Source organism: Delphinapterus leucas, chromosome 8 (assembly GCF_059928025.1).
Source record: "Delphinapterus leucas isolate spDelLeu-1000000601 "Yukka" chromosome 8, BTC_Dleu_Yukka2, whole genome shotgun sequence".
Lineage (NCBI taxonomy): Eukaryota > Metazoa > Chordata > Mammalia > Artiodactyla > Monodontidae > Delphinapterus > Delphinapterus leucas.
The window spans coordinates 19,996,177-20,013,227 of record NC_143136.1 but is presented as its reverse complement, the minus strand read 5'-3'; positions in this window follow the sequence as shown (position 1 = coordinate 20,013,227).

The following is a 17,051-nucleotide window of genomic DNA, read 5'->3' as shown; positions in this document are numbered from 1 at the left end:
TGACTGTACTAAGGGTAACAGGAGGTGATTAGGTCATGAGGGTGGAGCCCTCATGAATGAAATTAATGTTCCTGTAAGAGACCCACAGAGCTCCCTCACCCCTCTGGCCATGTGAGGACACAGCAAGAAGGCACTGCCTAGGAACCAGGAGGAGGGCCTTCACTGGAACATGACCATGCTGGCACCTGGATCTTGAACTTCCCAGCCTCCAGACCTTTGAGAAATAAGTTTCTTTTTCTTTTTATTTATTTATTTATTTATTTTTGGCTGTGTTGGGTCTTCGTTGCTGTGCACGGGCTTTCTCTAGTTGCGGTGAGCGGGGGCTACTCTTCGTTGCGGTGCGCAGGCTTCTTATTGTCGTGGCTTCTCTTGTTGCAGAGCACGGGCTCTAGGCACGCAGGCTTCAGTAGTTGTGGCACGTGGGCTCAGGAGTTGTGGCTTGCGGGCTCTAGAGCTCAGGCTCAGTAGTTGTGGCGCACAGGCTTAGTTGCTCCGTGGCATGTGGGATCTTCCCAGGCCAGGGCTCAAACCCGTGTCCCTTGCATTGGCAGGCAGATTTTTAACCACTGCACCACCCGGGAAGCCCCAGAAATAAGTCTCTGTTGTTTAGCAACTCGTCAGTCTGTGGTAATTTGCTACAGCAGCCCAAATGGACTAAGACATGGCTTAAATATTCAAATGGAAAAGCAAAGATTAGAAGAATGCATTTTTTAAAAGCATGACCTAATACCCTTTAAATATAAAGACAGGGATACACTGAAATTAAATGAATGGCAAAAAAGGTATACCATAGAGAACCATACAAGGGCTGGGGTAGTTATATGAGTATCTGATAGAATACACTTCAAGGTAGTATAGTGCCAGAAATAAAGAGGGATATTTTATAAGGACAGAAGGATCAGTTCACTGGGAAGACCGATAACCATACATGAGTATACAGCTATCAAAAGGGCTTCAAAACACACAAAGCAAAAGTTGACAGAATTAAAGGGAAAAAGAAACAATTGCACAATCATCACGGGAGATTTTAACACCCTTCTCTCAGCAATTGATAGAATAACTAGACAAAAATCATCAGTGAAGAGCTGTCAATGTAAAAATATTATTCAAGGATCTGAATGATAGTCTAAACCATGTTATCCTAAATGATAGATACACTACACCCAGCTACAGGATACACATTCACTACAAGTGCACACTGTATGGCCACAAGATTGACAATGAAACAAGCCTCAATACATTTAAAAGAATTGAACTCATACAGAACATTTCTCTAACTCAACTACATTAAATTTTGAAATCAAAAATAGTAAGATAGCCAGAGAAACCAAAAAGCACATGACAAGGTTCTTAACACACGCATTAGGGTGTTTAACATTTAAAAGACTGACAGTACCAAATGCTGGTGAGAATGTGGAGCAACTGGAACGCCCATACAGTACTGGAAGGAATGTAAAATGATACAGCCACTTCCAAAAACTGTCTGGCAGCTTCTTAGAAAGTTGCAAATATACTGACCATGTGACACGGCCAACCCACTCCTCGGTATTTACCCAAGAGAAATAAAAGCAAGTGTCCAATGAGACTTGCACAGAATTGCTCACAGCAGCTTTATTCTCAACGGCCAAAAACACTGTAAACAACTTAAACATTCATCACTGAAGTGAATGGATAAACAAAAGTGGCATATACCGTACACAGGAGTGCTGTTCAGCAGTAAAAAGAAACAAACTACTGATAAATACCTCAAAAGGCTGAATATCAAAATTAATATGCAGAGTGAAAGATGATACAACTAAAAGAGTATATACGGTATTACTCCATTTATAGAAAATTCAAACTAATATATAGGGATAGAATTAGTGGTTGCCGGGGGCTAGGAGTAGAGGGAGGGACATGCTGTAAAGAAGAATGAGGACCCTTTTGGGGTTAATGGAAAAGCACTGTATCTTAATTATGGTCATAGCTTCATGGCTATCTGCAAGTGACAAAATAATATACACTTTAAGGGGATTCAATCTACTGGGTGTTACTTATGCCTCAAAGTTGATCTTTTTTATCATTTCAGCATAAAAATACTAAAAACATGATCAAATGGGACCATTCTAGGAATGCCAGGATAACTCTTTGCTAGAAAAGCCATTAATATGATCGATCATGTTAAGAGATGATTTAACACATGCGATTATTTCCGTAAATCCTGGAAGACATTTGACTAAATTCTGGATCCATTCGTGACACAAAAAATGTAAATTAAATAAAATAGAAATGTACGGATATTTTCTTTACTTGCTAAAACATCTTTCACAGAGAGCCACAGAAAACATTCATGATTAAGTCAGCAATAAGACAAGGATTACTATATTTGCTTCCTATTGCTGCTATAACACATTACTACAAACTTCATGGTTTAAAGCAACACAAGTTTATTATCTTACAATTCGGAAATCTGAAATGAGTCACACTGAGCTAAAATCAAGGTGCCGGTGGGTCTCTGTTCCTTCTGGAGGCTCTAGGAGAGAATCGGTTCTTGCCTTTTCCAGTTTTCCAGCTTCTCGAGGCCACCTGTGTTCCTTGGCTCATGCAATCCCATCACTCTGACGTCTGCTTCATACTCACATCTCCTTCTCTGACTCTCAACCTCCCGCCCCTTCCTGTTAGACCCACCCAGATAATCCAGGATAATCTAGCTCTGACCTTTAACTTAATCACGTCAGCAAAGTCTCTTTTGCCATGTAGGGTAGCACATTTACGATTCTAAAGATTAGGAGACGGACGTCTTCAGGGCGTTCTGCCTACCAAACTTACCAAGTGCATTCTCTGCAGACAAGGCTTCTCATGATTGGGTGGACAAGATGACCTGGTCAACAGGTATCAGCTGGCCTCTCTACCCAGACAGCCCAGTGTTTATTCAATGGGTTCATGAACAAAGTGGCCATGATAGCAGGGGTGGACTTCATGCAGGAGCCCAGATTTCCCTTCCCTGAGATTATTCTGAGTATGCAATGGCACAGAGGCATACTGAGCACCCAGTGCAATAGTTCGCCACCCTATTAGACACTTTCCATCATGGAAGGGGAAGTGATTTGTCCTTACTGGAGTAGAGACTTCCTGGAATATGGATTTGTCTTCTCTGCCTGTTGTTCCTCTGCCAGCAACACCATTGTTTCTTCCTCTCAACATTGTTTCTGTCCAGGAAAGTCATTTTAGATCAATGGATAAAAGGCTTATTTCCAAAGGCTACACTAGACTTATCATGGATCTCATCACCCACAGAAGCTGGAGTAATAGAACAGCCGACTAACGTGTTGAAGATTTCATTACAACTTTAGCTTGGAGTCAACACCTTATGAGTGTGGGATGTCATTTGCAGGTCGCAGTATGTGCTCGGAACTGGGGTTAAGATAGGAGACTGTTGTGCTTATAGCCAGAAATACACATATGGAGGAACTAAGGAATAGAAATAGGGGAGGTACCCCTCTCTATTAACCCTAAAGGGCCCTTACAGACAATTTTTCCCATTCCTTGGGCTAAGCTGATGTAGACATCTAAGTACCCAAAGGAAAAAATCATTCCCTAGGAAACCAAAAATGGATCCACTAAACATAGGAATAGGAACCTGTTTCCTAGCCATCTGGGTCTTTTTTATGCCATTAAATCAACAGGCAAAGGCATAAGAATAAGGCAAAGGGGGAATAAGGTTGCATCACAGGAATAAAGTTCCCTGTGTGGCAGCAGGGAAAATATGTCAAGAATCCAAGCAATCCTCTGGAGCCTCTCCAAATATGGCCATGTTCAGTGGCAAATAACTGGAACATTCTAGCAACCCAATAGGAAGAAGACCATCAAAGACTCAGAGCCCTCAGGAATAGTTTGGGGTCACTCCACCAGGGCAATACCCAAATGACACTACAATCTCATGACCAGTTGCAGATAGGAGGGCTATAAAAGCCACCCAAGTTCTCTTGCTTTCTTTGTTACTTAAAAATAGCAATCATAATTTCCTATTTTTCCCTTTTTCTTTTCCCTACCATTTTTTATAGAATGTGTTTGGGGGGTTAATTTCATCATTTAGTCCATGGGCTACAAAATCTCCAGATGTCATTGTAATTAAACAAGAGGGAGAAAGCTCATCACCAAGTGGTGCATGAAATAACTAATGCAACTTTGGGCGTCCCATCAGCCTTGTAGGAGACCATGAATGCGTTTTGGTTCATAAGAAATGATTGTATTATGTTCAGAGGGGGAACATTGTTCCTATAGAAGTTGTTTGTAAATTTAAGTATGGGTAAAAGGTGATGATTAGTAAAGGGATGGAATTTGATGGATGGGGTGGGTTGGTGCTCAGCCTCCATTCCCCCCCCATCCTCTGGTGTGTGTTTCTGTGCGGCAGAGGCTGGACAACTGAGCGCTACGTTTCCCAGGCTCCCTTGCAGCTAGAGTTTTAGATGTGATTTACACTCTGTCAGTCAGAGGCACTCAAGTTGTTTGAAAGCAGAGGTGGGGTTTTTCTGCTTGTGCTGTTTCCTGCCGGTACACACAGCCATGGAGGTACTTGTGTTTCCGTGGCAGCATTAACGGAAGCCTGAATGTCCAGCCACAAGCTCCAGAGTGCTGAGGTCATTCTGCTGGTCAAGTCAGAGCAGCTCTGTGTGGTTCTAGAGCCGGCAGTGGTAGCTCCTTCATTAAGGCAGCATCCCGTTCACAGAACCAACCGGCGTGGCTCTGGAGATGGCAGCTCCCCGACTCCGCAAGAGTCACAGGTCTCTTGGGGACTATTTCTGAAGCAGTTCCTGAAATCTTAAGCTAGCATCTGTTTTTTTCAACCCTCCTGATAATGTTGAAATCCATTTAATAAATTTCTTCCCCGTCAGACTATCTAGAATGGATTTTGTCCTGCACCATAATCCTGACCACACAGCTGCGTTCATGTAAAAGCGAGATGTTGATTTTCAGCTTTTAGATTTAATGCAGAAATAAATTGCTGAAAGAGAAAATGCAGACTCAGAGCTTGACAATATACAAGCGACAAAGACCACTAGTTATTAATCAAAATGAATCATTCTGATTTCCTCTTCTTCCTGGGCACCTAAGGAGAATACATTTCCCAAAGTCCCTTGCAGTAACGTGTGCCCATATGACAGAGTTCTAGCCAATGGAATGTGAATGAAATAACACATGCCACTTCCGTGCCTGATCCATAAACATCCCCCATGTACTCTTGCCCACATTCTTTATTCTTTCCAGCTGGCTTAAAAGCTGATTATTACCATGGAAACCACACTGATTTGTCGTTGAATTCATAAGGTTTCCATCAGACTAAATCAACAAATGACCTGTCAACCTATTCATCTTCCAGTGCCATTACATGAACAGTAAATAAACCTTTATTGGCCTTGAGACATATTTGTTTCGTTCGTGTTTGCATCTAGTATCACTCTAACAGATATGGTAAGTAAAAGCACACATGCGAAAAGTGAAAATAGGTGAAGGAAATGGTCCCGAATATCCTCAATTTACAAAACTGGGGAATCAAGATACATTTTTATAACTTATGTACCAAGAAATAAGGAAGCATTTTATTTATATAAGTTTTCAAAATAAACAAAAGAGGAACTAAAAGTAACGATTTGGTAGGAACTGGAATTATATGAGTTAGCAGTCATCTTTCATAGCAGAAAAAGACTGGGTAATCTCTTAAACTGATAATCAAGAAACAGGATTATAGCATGGGAGAGGAAATCACAAACAAATAAAACTTAAAAACAGGAAGTTAAAAGATATAGAAAACAGGGCTTCCCTGGTGGCGCAGTGGTTGAGAGTCTGCCTGCCGATGCAGGGGACACGGGTTCATGCCCCGGTCCGGGAAGATCCCACATGCCACGGAGTGGCTGGGCCCGTGAGCCATGGCCGCTGAGCCTGCGCGTCCGGAGCCTGTGCTCCGCAACGGGAGAGGCCACAACAGTGAGAGGCCTGCGTACCGCAAAAAAAAAAAAAAAAAAAGATATAGAAAACAAATTTATGGTTACCAAAGGGGAGAGGGAGGGAGGGACAAATTAGGAGTATGGGATTAACAGATACAAACGACTATACATAAAATAAATAAGCAACAAGGATTTACTATATAGCATGAGGAATTACATTCAATATCTTGTAATAACCTATAATGAAATACGATCTGAAAAAAATAACTGAATCACTATGCTATAGACCTGAAACTAACACAATATTGTAAATTATCTATACGTCAGTTTAAAAAAAAAAGAAGAAACAAAGTTAAAGTTCCATCTGGATGAAGGGCTGGGATAAGGAAGGATGGAGCAGGGCTCCAGGGTCCATACAGCTGTGAGGGCCCTGCCCTCAGGAGGGCCCCATTCTTGTTTTAATGTTCTGCTGTCAACATCATGCCATTCTCATTGAGTGTATCTTTGAACTTGTGTTTTGTAAGTCAAGTCAAATGGGCCCATGGAGCATGCCCATTAGCATAGAAGACTCAGCAACAAGCTTGTCCCCTATTCCTTGCTGCCCACACACATACAGCTGTTGGCAATGTCCCACAAGCATAGAATCCAGTGGATGCACTATGCGTGGGAATCCAGCAAGACCAAAAGTGAGTACGAGGTAAGCATCTTATATCTACGACTGGGTAAGCAGGACACTGACAGCCATGAGAGGCCACACCTTCCATGTGAACCAGAACTTGCTTTGAACTCAGAAAAAGGCAATGGTGTTCTAAGAAACACAAACAACCAAGGAACCTATCATCACATTTTTTTCTTGTTTGTGTCTCTTCCCACTATTTATGCTGAAAATTATGACACAGAGGGAAAGAAAGAGATGAAAGATGAACCCATTAAAGGCATTCTTCATTTCTTTTTTTTTTTTTACATTTTTTTATTTGAAGTATAGTTGATTTACAGCGCTGTGTTAGTTTCTTGTGTACAGCAAAGTGAAATATACATATTCTTTTCCATATTTATTTCCATTATAGGTTATTACAAAATATTGAATATAGTTCCCTGTGCTCTACAGTAGGACCTTGTTGTTTATCTATTTTATATAGAATAGTGTATATCTGTTAATCCCAAACTCTTAATTTATCCCTCCCATCCCTTTCCCCTTTGGTAACTATAAATTTGTTTTCTATGTCTGTGAATCTGTTTCTGTTTTGTAAATAAGTTCATTTGTATCATATTTTAGATTCCACATATAAGCGATAACATATATTTGTCTTTCTCTGTCTGACTTAACTTCACTTAGTATGATAATCTCTAGGTCCATCCATGTTGCTGCAAATGGCATTATTTCATTCTAGGTTATGGCTGACTAGTATTCCATTGTATACATATACCACATCTTCTTTACCCATTCATTTTTCGATGGACATTTAGGTTGCTTCCATGTCTTGGCTATTATAAATAGTGCTACTATGAACATTGGGGTGCATGAATCTTTTCTAGTTACAGTTTTGTCTGGATATGTACCCAGGAGTGGGATTGCTGGATCGTATGTAACTCTATTTTTAGTTTTTTAAGGAACTTCCAGAATGTTTTGCATAGCGGCTGCATCAATTTACATTTCCACCAACAGTGTAGGAGGGTTCCCTTTTCTCAACACCCTCTCCAGCATTTATTGTTTGTGGACTTTTAATAATGGCCATTCTGACTGGTGTGAGGTGATACCTCATTGTAGTTTTGATTTGCATTTCTCTGATAATTAACTATGAAAGACATTCTTCATTTCTGTTACCATATTTCTAGCATTTCCATTTGATTTTCCCATAGTTTCCATCTTGCTTTTGAAATTAGCCATCTGCTCATCCATGCAATACGTCAGATGAATGTCAAAAACATATTGCTATAAGAAAGTAGTCATAATCTATGATTCCATATACACAGCATTCCAGAAAAGGCACAACTATAAAGACAGAAAACAGATCAGTTGGTTTCTAGGGACTGGAGATGACAGGAGAGGATCGACTACAAAGAGGAGCAAGGGAACTTTGGGGGTGAGGAAATATTATATATTTTCATTACAAAAACATATAGGTTAGTGAAAATTCATAGACCTGTAGACCTAAAATGGTGAATTTTACTGTTATACAAATTATATAAACAATAAACCTTATTTTTAAAAAATACACCAAATGCCTGCCATTACACATACCCCAGAAGTGCTAAAATTTAAGAAACTGCTGATGTTAGGTGTTGATGGAGATGGAGAACAATGGGAATTCTCTTTCACTATTGGCAGGAGTGTAGATTCCTACAAGAGCTTTGGAAAATCATTTGACAATATCGACTGAAGTTGAACATATGAATACCCCTTGACCCTGCCATTCCGTTCCTAGATTTACACCCAGAAAGGAATTCATAAGAGTGAACATCAAGAGACATGTACAAAGATGTATATAGAGCTTTATTCATAGTAGCCCAGAACTGGAAACAACACCATATACTTAATGATTCATTGAGCTCTACATTACATACACTTGCATTTGTGCTCTTTTCTGAATGTATTTTATGCTTGTCTATACTTTACAAAAACGTACTCTGTAGCAAAGTTTGCTTGGCCCTGCCCACCTCCACAGCCTACACTCCCTGTTCGCAACCCCTACCCCAAACATGCTAAACCACAGGCACCATGGCCTTTCACCCTCATGCCTGTGCACGCTCTTCCTGCTGTCTGGATATTTCCACCTGTCCCCCTCTATACTCTTCGTCTGCATGGAAATCTCCAACTTATACATCAAAACCCAAACCAGATATTACCTCCTCCCAGAAGCCTTCTTTAAACTCCTATGTCACACACCTTCCTCCACAAGGCTGAATTAGACATTTCTGTTTTAATTTCTCTATGCTTCAGGTGAAGGTTTATCAACCTCAGAACTCTTGACAGTTTGGGTTGGATAATTCTTGTTGTGAGGGGCAGTCTTGGGTATCTTAGGACATTTTTTTTAGCATCCCCAGCCTCTACTACATGCCAAGAGCACCACTCCCCCACCTCGCAGTTATGATAAGTGTCACCTGGGCAGGCGAAACCACACCTGGTTGAGAATCACTGCTTTAGAGAATCAACAAATAACATCCTCTCCCCACACCTGAATTCAGAAGCTACTGAGAGATTGACCAAAAGTCCTGAAGATGAAAATCAAAATGTTAGTGACAGAGCTGACTGAAGAACGTGACTTTAGATCCATGGCCACAAGAACTGTTCATATATCACTCAAAACTAGAGCCTCGGGGGCTTCCCTGGTGGCGCAGTGGTTGGGAGTCCACCTGCCGATGCAGGGGACACGGGTCCGTGCCCCGGTCCGGGAAGATCCCACATGCCGTGGAGCGGCTGGGCCCGTGAGCCATGGCCGCTGAGCCTGCGCGTCCGGAGCCTGTGCTCCGCAACGGGAGAGGCCACAACAGTGAGAGGCCCGAGTACCCCAAAAAAAAACAAAACACTAGAGACTCCTGTCCCCGACGTGAGCAGTGCTGAGCAGCCACAGGCCCCTGCACAGGACGGGGCCTTCGCCAGTGAGGGAGGAGACTGGAGTGCAAATGCCCTGAGAACATGCTGGCTCAGAGGGAGAGAAGGCAAGCAGAGGGAGCTGGACAACTTGCTCGATTTCTCCTCACAAACTCCCAACCCGACGAGTCACTTGTCCTGACATGAAAAAGACTGAGGGGTGAGGAGAGAGGCCAGAAACTCCTCCACAGGAGAAATGGCTACGCCCCTACCACTGTGTGCCTCCATCCTGGGCTGGCTGTATCCTCGTCACCTGGTCTCTCATCTGAGTCCTGCGTAGACCATGGAGGGCAAGGAGCAGGTCCTGTTCATCTCTGCATGCTCAGTGGCTAGCACAGGGCCCGGTTCATGCTAGGAGCTCAGTACGCATCCTTCTGTGCCTCTGTACCCACCGCCGCCACTGCTGTAGTGTGCCTGCTATAGCCCCAAGTATCTCCAGACAAAACCACACTCACTACATTGATTCTTTTCTTTAACATCTTTATTGGGTATAATTGCTTTACAATGCTGTGTTAGTTTCTGCTTTATAACAAAGTGAATCAGTTATACATATACATATGTTCCCATATCTCTTCCCTCTTGCGTCTCCCTCCCTCCCACCCTCCCTATCCCACCCCTCTAGGCGGTCACAAAGCACCGAGCTGATCTCCCTGTGCTATGCGGCTGCTTCCCACTAGCTAAGTATTTTACGTTTGGTAGTGTGTTGAAACTCTATCCCCCATGTGCCCTGCTCCTGGGCCTCACTCACAAAGGGAGCCTGACACTAGGAGGAGCTCAAAAGTATTTCATCAAGTCAGCTCTGGCTGCCCGGGGCACCTCCTCTGGCCTTCCAGCCTCGGCTCGCAGTACCACTGCCACGGGCCACCAGGGGGCGACATCCCCTTTCAGATTCCTCTGCAGCCGCCGTCCCCAAACTTTTTGGCACCAGGGACCGGTTTCGTTTCGTGGAAGACAATTTTTCCATGGACCGTGGGTGGCGGGGGTGGGGATGGCTCAGGCGGTAATGGGAGCGATGGGCAGCGGCAGAGGAAGCTTCACTCGCTCGCCTGCCGCTCACCTCCTGCTGCGCGGCCCGGCTCCTAACAGGCCACGGACCAGCAGCGGTCCGCGGCCCGGGGGTTGGGAACCCCTGCTCTACAGCCCCCATTCTTAAAACCAACCCCTTCCCCAGGACCAGGGCAGAGGCAGCAGGGAGGCCGAATGCCCACTTTCCTCTTCTAAAAAGGGAGAGAATTCTGAACCAGGCGACTGGCCTCAGTGGCCACAGCTGGACGTTGGGCTGATTCAGACAATAAACTGTGACATCCCTGGGCTTGAGCTGCCTCTCTGTGGCTTCACCTTCCCTGCATTCCCATGAGGTTGGTTCTCTCCTACTGAGTCCAGGAGCATCCCCAGCTTCTCCAGAGTCGGGGGAGGTGACCCCTCCCCCTCAGTGCTGTCTCGGGGCTCTCCTGGCTCCGGCTGGACAGGAGGACCCCATATTGACCCTCTGGTTTCCCACCACCCCACCCCCGCTTTGAGGGTGTCCCCACTCCCTCTGTGGGCCTGCTTCCCCGTGCCATCCATGGCCAGGCCTGGATTCTTCCCAGATGCATCCTAGAAACTGTGTCCGGCCTTACCAGCCTCTTGCTGACTGTTCTAGGATCTCTATCACTGGCTCTTTGGACCAGCCAGGCTCTAAGATATCGAGTGACCTGTGGAAAGTCGCTTCCCCTCTCTGAGCTCGGCTGTCTTGCTTGCAAAGGGCACAGTGAGATGAGATGGTCACCAGGTCACATGAGCCCTGAGTCTCCTCTGTAAGCTCTATACTTGCTGTCTCCCTTCTCCCTCCCTCCCTCCCTCCCTCCTTCCCTCCCTCCCTCTGGCTCTTCTCTGATCTCACAAGGGCTTCCGCCTTCTCAGGACCCTACCTTCGGTGGGCTCCTGCCCCCTCCACATCTACACCTTCCTAGATAGACCCACAGTCTTTAGAAGCTGATAGACGTAGGTTCTCATGAATTCAATTGTCACCTTCTCTGAGTCTTAGTTTGCTTATCTGTGAACTGAGGTCTGTGCATCTCCCATAGGACCTGCCGTATCATAGGCAGTCAATAAACGTTACTTCACTCCCAGTATTCCACATGAGCACAGGGCTAGACACTCTACGTATATAATCATGAATATGCACATAAGTTTGTCAATTACCGTCCCATTTTATAGGCAAGGAAACTGAGGCACAGAGAGGACAAGCTGGCCTGGGGATCATAAACTGCAACTCGGGCTCCAGCTGCAGGGACCTGAGGGCGGCTCCTCCCCAACCAGGCGTTCTTCCTCCATGCTTCACACGCCAGTGAAAGGAGGAGTTTTCTCATCTTTGCTTCTCAGCTGGTTTATCAGAGCTTTGGTCCTGCATGGGCAAAGGCACCCACCATCCCTCCTTTTTGGGGAAAACGGGTTTATTCACTCATCCATTTATTTTTCTTTTCCATCAGATTCAGCTTCTCTGTCCTAAAGACCTGGGGCACTGTGGTGAGATCAGAGGCCTCAGAGTGCTGGAGAGAAACATAGATGCTTATTCTCACTCTCTTCATGGAGGTCATTGACTGTGAAGAAGAAGGAAGTAAACTAACCAAGTCCAGGGGATGCAGATGCCTCATGCCTGGTTCTCAGACCCAGAACCCTGAGGACGGGAAGCAGCTGTTTTCTGTCTTCGTAAGCGCTGGACTCCCCAGAAGTGCGCTCGCGCAGAAGGAGGGGACACGAGGGTGAGCAGAAGAAAATATCCAGTGTCAGATCATTCTAAAGGGCAAAGGGGACAGAAAGCTGCATCGCTGGCCTGGGAAAGACACTCGTCTGCTTGCCAGCTTGACAGAGAGGGTGCACTTCGGGCCGGCTGCAGAGGGGTGGACAGATGGGTCTTGCAGACCCAGGGAGTAAGAACACGGGGATGGGCCATGCAGGGCTGTGAGGAGACACCTAGAGACATCACTTGTCCCAGAGGCCCAGTTCAAGAAGAGGGCACCGAGGCTTTGAGAGGGGAGTTCTCTTGGCCAGCCCCTAGTCTACCCAAATCTCCTGGCTGCTAATCCAGTGCCCCTTACACTGGCCACCCCCTGGGACCAGGGCCTCACTGGCTCCTGCCACCTCTGACCACCTGCGTGGTCTCCAGCCCTGCCCCCAGGTAAGCCATGGAGAAGCTCGGGACCAGCTCCAATCTGCCGGGAGGGGTAACTGATGCTGGGAACAGAGGCCACCAGCTCTCCGTTCCCGCCACTCCCCTGGAGCTTTCAATAAACAGCCTGCTTCTAAGTGCCCGATTACTCTCAGCTTCCAGCTCTCAACCCACCGCATCCCTTAGGCCTTGGAATTTGGCTCAGCCAGCTGCGCACTATGACCTCTTCCAGAAGGTGCCTCGAGTGCCTGAAGTGCCCCTGTTGGCCACTGGAGGGAGCCTTAGGTCCACTACTGCTCTGAGAAGCCATCCCCAGTGTGGACATAAGGCTGGAAGAGAAAACACGCAGATTGGAGAATCCTAACCCTGGCTGGACTTTCCAAAGTCCTCCCTCAGCTCTCCCCAGCCCAAGCGTAGGCCCCTCATGTCCCCCGAGGCCCCTGGGAAGGGAGGTTCCCCTGGTCTCCATCCCCCAAGAGGGACCACCTGCAGCAGCTACAGCCAAAGCCCTGTCTGCTGGTGGCTCGACTGGGAGGGGCCGCTGGGAGACAGGACAGGCGGGGACAGAAAACAAGGAAGGAAGAAGGAAAGTGCAGATAGGAAGGGGAAAATGAAGGAGCTAGACAGATGGGAAGAGCCTCCTTGGGGCTGCCCCCTGTGGCGAGTCCAGAGGAGCGCCCAGCACCCTCCTCTGGTGTTTGCGTCTGTTCCCTCCCTGCCTGTTTACCTGGCCCAGCCAGTCCCCTCAACAGCAGTCCAGGACTTGGGGTTATTAGAGGCTGGGTGGGCAAGCTCCTGGAGCAGGAAGTCGAGCGGAGGAAGTGAGTGAGATGGCTGTAATGCCACCGGGAGCCCACGCAAAGGCTAACACTGCAGCTCACCTGGTTCTCACCTCTCTTATCTCCACGTGGGATAGAGTTCGCAGGCTTTAGTCACTGAAGGCGTGTCACTGAGAGCAGGCTTCTCTTTCCCCAACTGACACCTGCTGATACCGCTGCTTAGGTATCAGGCAGCTTCTCCTGAAAGGCCACCCCCAGGGGGCTTTAGATTTCCAGAACAAATTGCCTTCTTTCCCGGTCTCTACCTTCCCATCCAAACTTTTTTTTTTTTCAACATCTTTATTGGAGAATAACTGCTTTACAATGGTGTGTTAGTTTCTGCTGTATAACAAAGTGAATCAGCTGTACATATACATATGTTCCCATATCCCCTCCCTCTTGCATCTCCCTCCCACCCTCCCTATCCCACCCCTCTAGGTGGTCACAAAGCACCAAGCTGATCTCCCTGTGCGATGCGGCTGCTTCCCACTAGCTATCTATTTTACATTGGGTAGTGTATATATGTCCATGCCACTCTCTCACTTCGTCCCAACTTCTATCACATTTAAGTGTTTGGTCATTTGAAATCTCTGTTATAGAAGCTGAACCAATATGCTAAATAATACAGAACTAAAGAGACCTTAAGTCCATTTATGTAGAATTTTCCAGCTATGACATCTTGGGCAAACTACTTAATCTTTCTAAGCTTTAATTTCCTTAGCTGTACACCTATTTCCCAGGGTCATTTTATCAACAAATAAATGAGATAACATTTAATACAACACCTAATACAGCATCTAGCATGTAGTTGGGGTTCAATAGATGTTGAAACAGCCCAGTCATCTTTGCAAAATGCCACCCTGATCCCACGACCCACTTGATGAAGAACCTTCAAAAACCTCCCCTGCTTTTACAGCAAACACCAGATGCTTCACATGACCAAATAAGCCCCGCCTAACTCACCCTTCCCACCTCCCAACCCCCAGCTCCAGGGGCTACACTGACCTTGCCGTTACCTCATTCCTTCCACCAACATTGATAGAGGGCCTCCAATATGCAGGACACTGTGCTGGGGCTTCAGATACAGACCTGGGTCCTTGCTCTTAGGGACTTTATAGTTGAAGGAGGGAGGGGAAAAATATTAAATACATAAGTGGCAAACCCGGCTAACATGTATGAGCGTCTGCTGGTGGCCGGGTGCTGTCCCAAGCTGCTTGTACAAGTGCAGACTCCCATTTCTTACCACAGCCCCCTGAGTCAGGTACCTCTATTACCATCTCACATTTACAGGTGTGGAAACAACAAGGGCAAGGAGCATGGCCAAGGTCACACAGCTAGTAGGGATGGAGCTAGAATTTGAACCCAGGCAGTCTGACACCACAGCCTGTGCACATAACCACTTTTCTACCTGGCCTCCAGAGGAGTGTCAAGTGACACTGTCAAAAGTGCTACCCACCCACCCCCAAAAAAAACAAGTGCTACCCAGGGGAGGTAGAAGGGCTCAGACCCAAATGCCTCTCCTGCCCCTGGACCTTGGCACGTGCTATTCCCTCGGCCTGAAACACCTTGCTCCCCGCCTTTGCCCAGATCCTCTTCTGTTCACCCTTTGGACCTTAACATTCAGAAAGTGTCACTTCCTAAGGGACATTTTCTTTGCTCTCCCCAGACCATCCAGATCCATTTACAAATTCTTGCTGCATGATGTACCTTTTGCCCAGGGCATTTATCACATTGTAATGATAAATTTGACATTTCTTCATAGGTTTTCCCTGCCCACCCCCCTTCCCCACTGCCCTTAGACTGGGATGCTGCAAGATGAACAAACACCCAGATTGCTCAGTACCTCACATAGTAGATGCTCAATAAATACCTGGAGAATTAATTAATTGACGGAGTGATTGACTTACTCAAGGTCGCCCTGAGGTCTCCATGGCTGTGATGTTTTCCTCATTTCTCCTGGTGATCTCCTGCCCTCCTCAAGGAACCCTGCCCCATGTGCCCCCACTCCTGATATCCCCAACCAGTCCGAGTCCCCTGAGGGAGGGTCGTGGTGCTGTCAGGTCAGATTCTGCTCAGGCAGGATATGGTGCTGGAGGTGGGCAGGGGGCTGGTGACCTGAAAGTAGGGCACCCCCTACTTTCCCAGGACCTCACCCTGGAATGTGAGGTTTCCCAGGACCAGTCAGGGAATGGAGCAGAGACTGAGAGGAGGGACCCAGAACCTGGACATCCTGTCTCGATGACCAGAGATGATCTTTAAACCCCATAAAAGCTGGAGCCATGGAGGCGGCTGTACCACCATCCCCAAGCACCGTGGTCTGGAGTCAGGAGCCGGCGAGATCAATATCGTTCGGGAGGCTTTCAGCTACAAGTCCTCTCTGCTGCCAAGTCTCCCCAGAGGCCTGAGAAAATGGAGTGGAGGAGACAAGAGGCGCAAGAAAAGGGGGAAATACATACTCCTCCAGGGCCGACAGCCCAGTAGTAGACTAAGGGCCATGCTCCGTGCCATGTGGTCTCAATCCTCACACCGGCCCTCCAGGGTGGGTGTTAGCCCACTTTACAGATGCGAAAACTCGGCCCAGAGAGGGAAACAACTTTCCTGAGATCCCAGCAAAGCCAGAACCACACCCAGCCAAGCCTGCCTCTGAGGCCAGCAGGCTCCGAGGGAGGGCACCTGGAGGTTGGGCCCAGCCACATCTGCACTCCCGGCTCTGGCCGGAAGAGGGGCTCTCCTAGGCCGCGCATGCAGCCGCGCCCAGGATGGAGACTGGGAGGGGCCTTCTGCAGTCCTGGCTCCAACACCCGCAGGGACGGGGAACTCACCCTTCCCAAGTAATCCCTTTCATTACCAGCAGCCCTCTCTCCTCTGACTTCCCTGTGGCCCTCACCTACGACAGTGTGACACCCAGAGAGGGCTGACTCTCTCGTCCAAGAGAGGCCATCGCACACTGGACAGCCAGCATCCCATCCTCCCAGCACCATCTATTCTCCAAGCCGAGGTCTCCCGGGCCCTTCTGCACCGACTGCAGCTTGCTCACGTGCCATGTGCCGTGTGCACCAGGCCTCCCAGTGGGTCTGACCCCCAGAACTCATGGGGGTGCTCTCTCCCCCCTCTGATCATGCAGCTCTGCTAATTAGCTCAGTCAGGGGTCGGCACGCTGTGGGGCAGCCCTGTCCCCCTGCTGGCCTGGTACCCCACCCCTGGGCCTGAACAGAACGTTGGCAGGAAGGAGGAAGGAGTGGAGACTCAGCACGGCCCAAGGGGCCAGGTCTCCTGTGTGTGTGTGTGTATGTGTGTGTGTTCCTACACTTAACCGTCAGTGTTTGTATAAGTGGCCGTATCCTTTCCCTATTTTGAACTGCTTGGAAACTGCTAAGACTAATAGTCATTTTCACCAACTAATGAGGAAAATCCAGTTCTTTCATAGAAGGAGGCAGACTTTGATCTAACACCGATAAGGAGGCATTCCAGAGCCCCTGGAGTTAGATTCTCCAGGCCCTTCCCTTCGCACCATTGTCTGTCTATAGGCCCTAGAGGGCATGCCCCCTAGAAAGACTGGCCCTTAA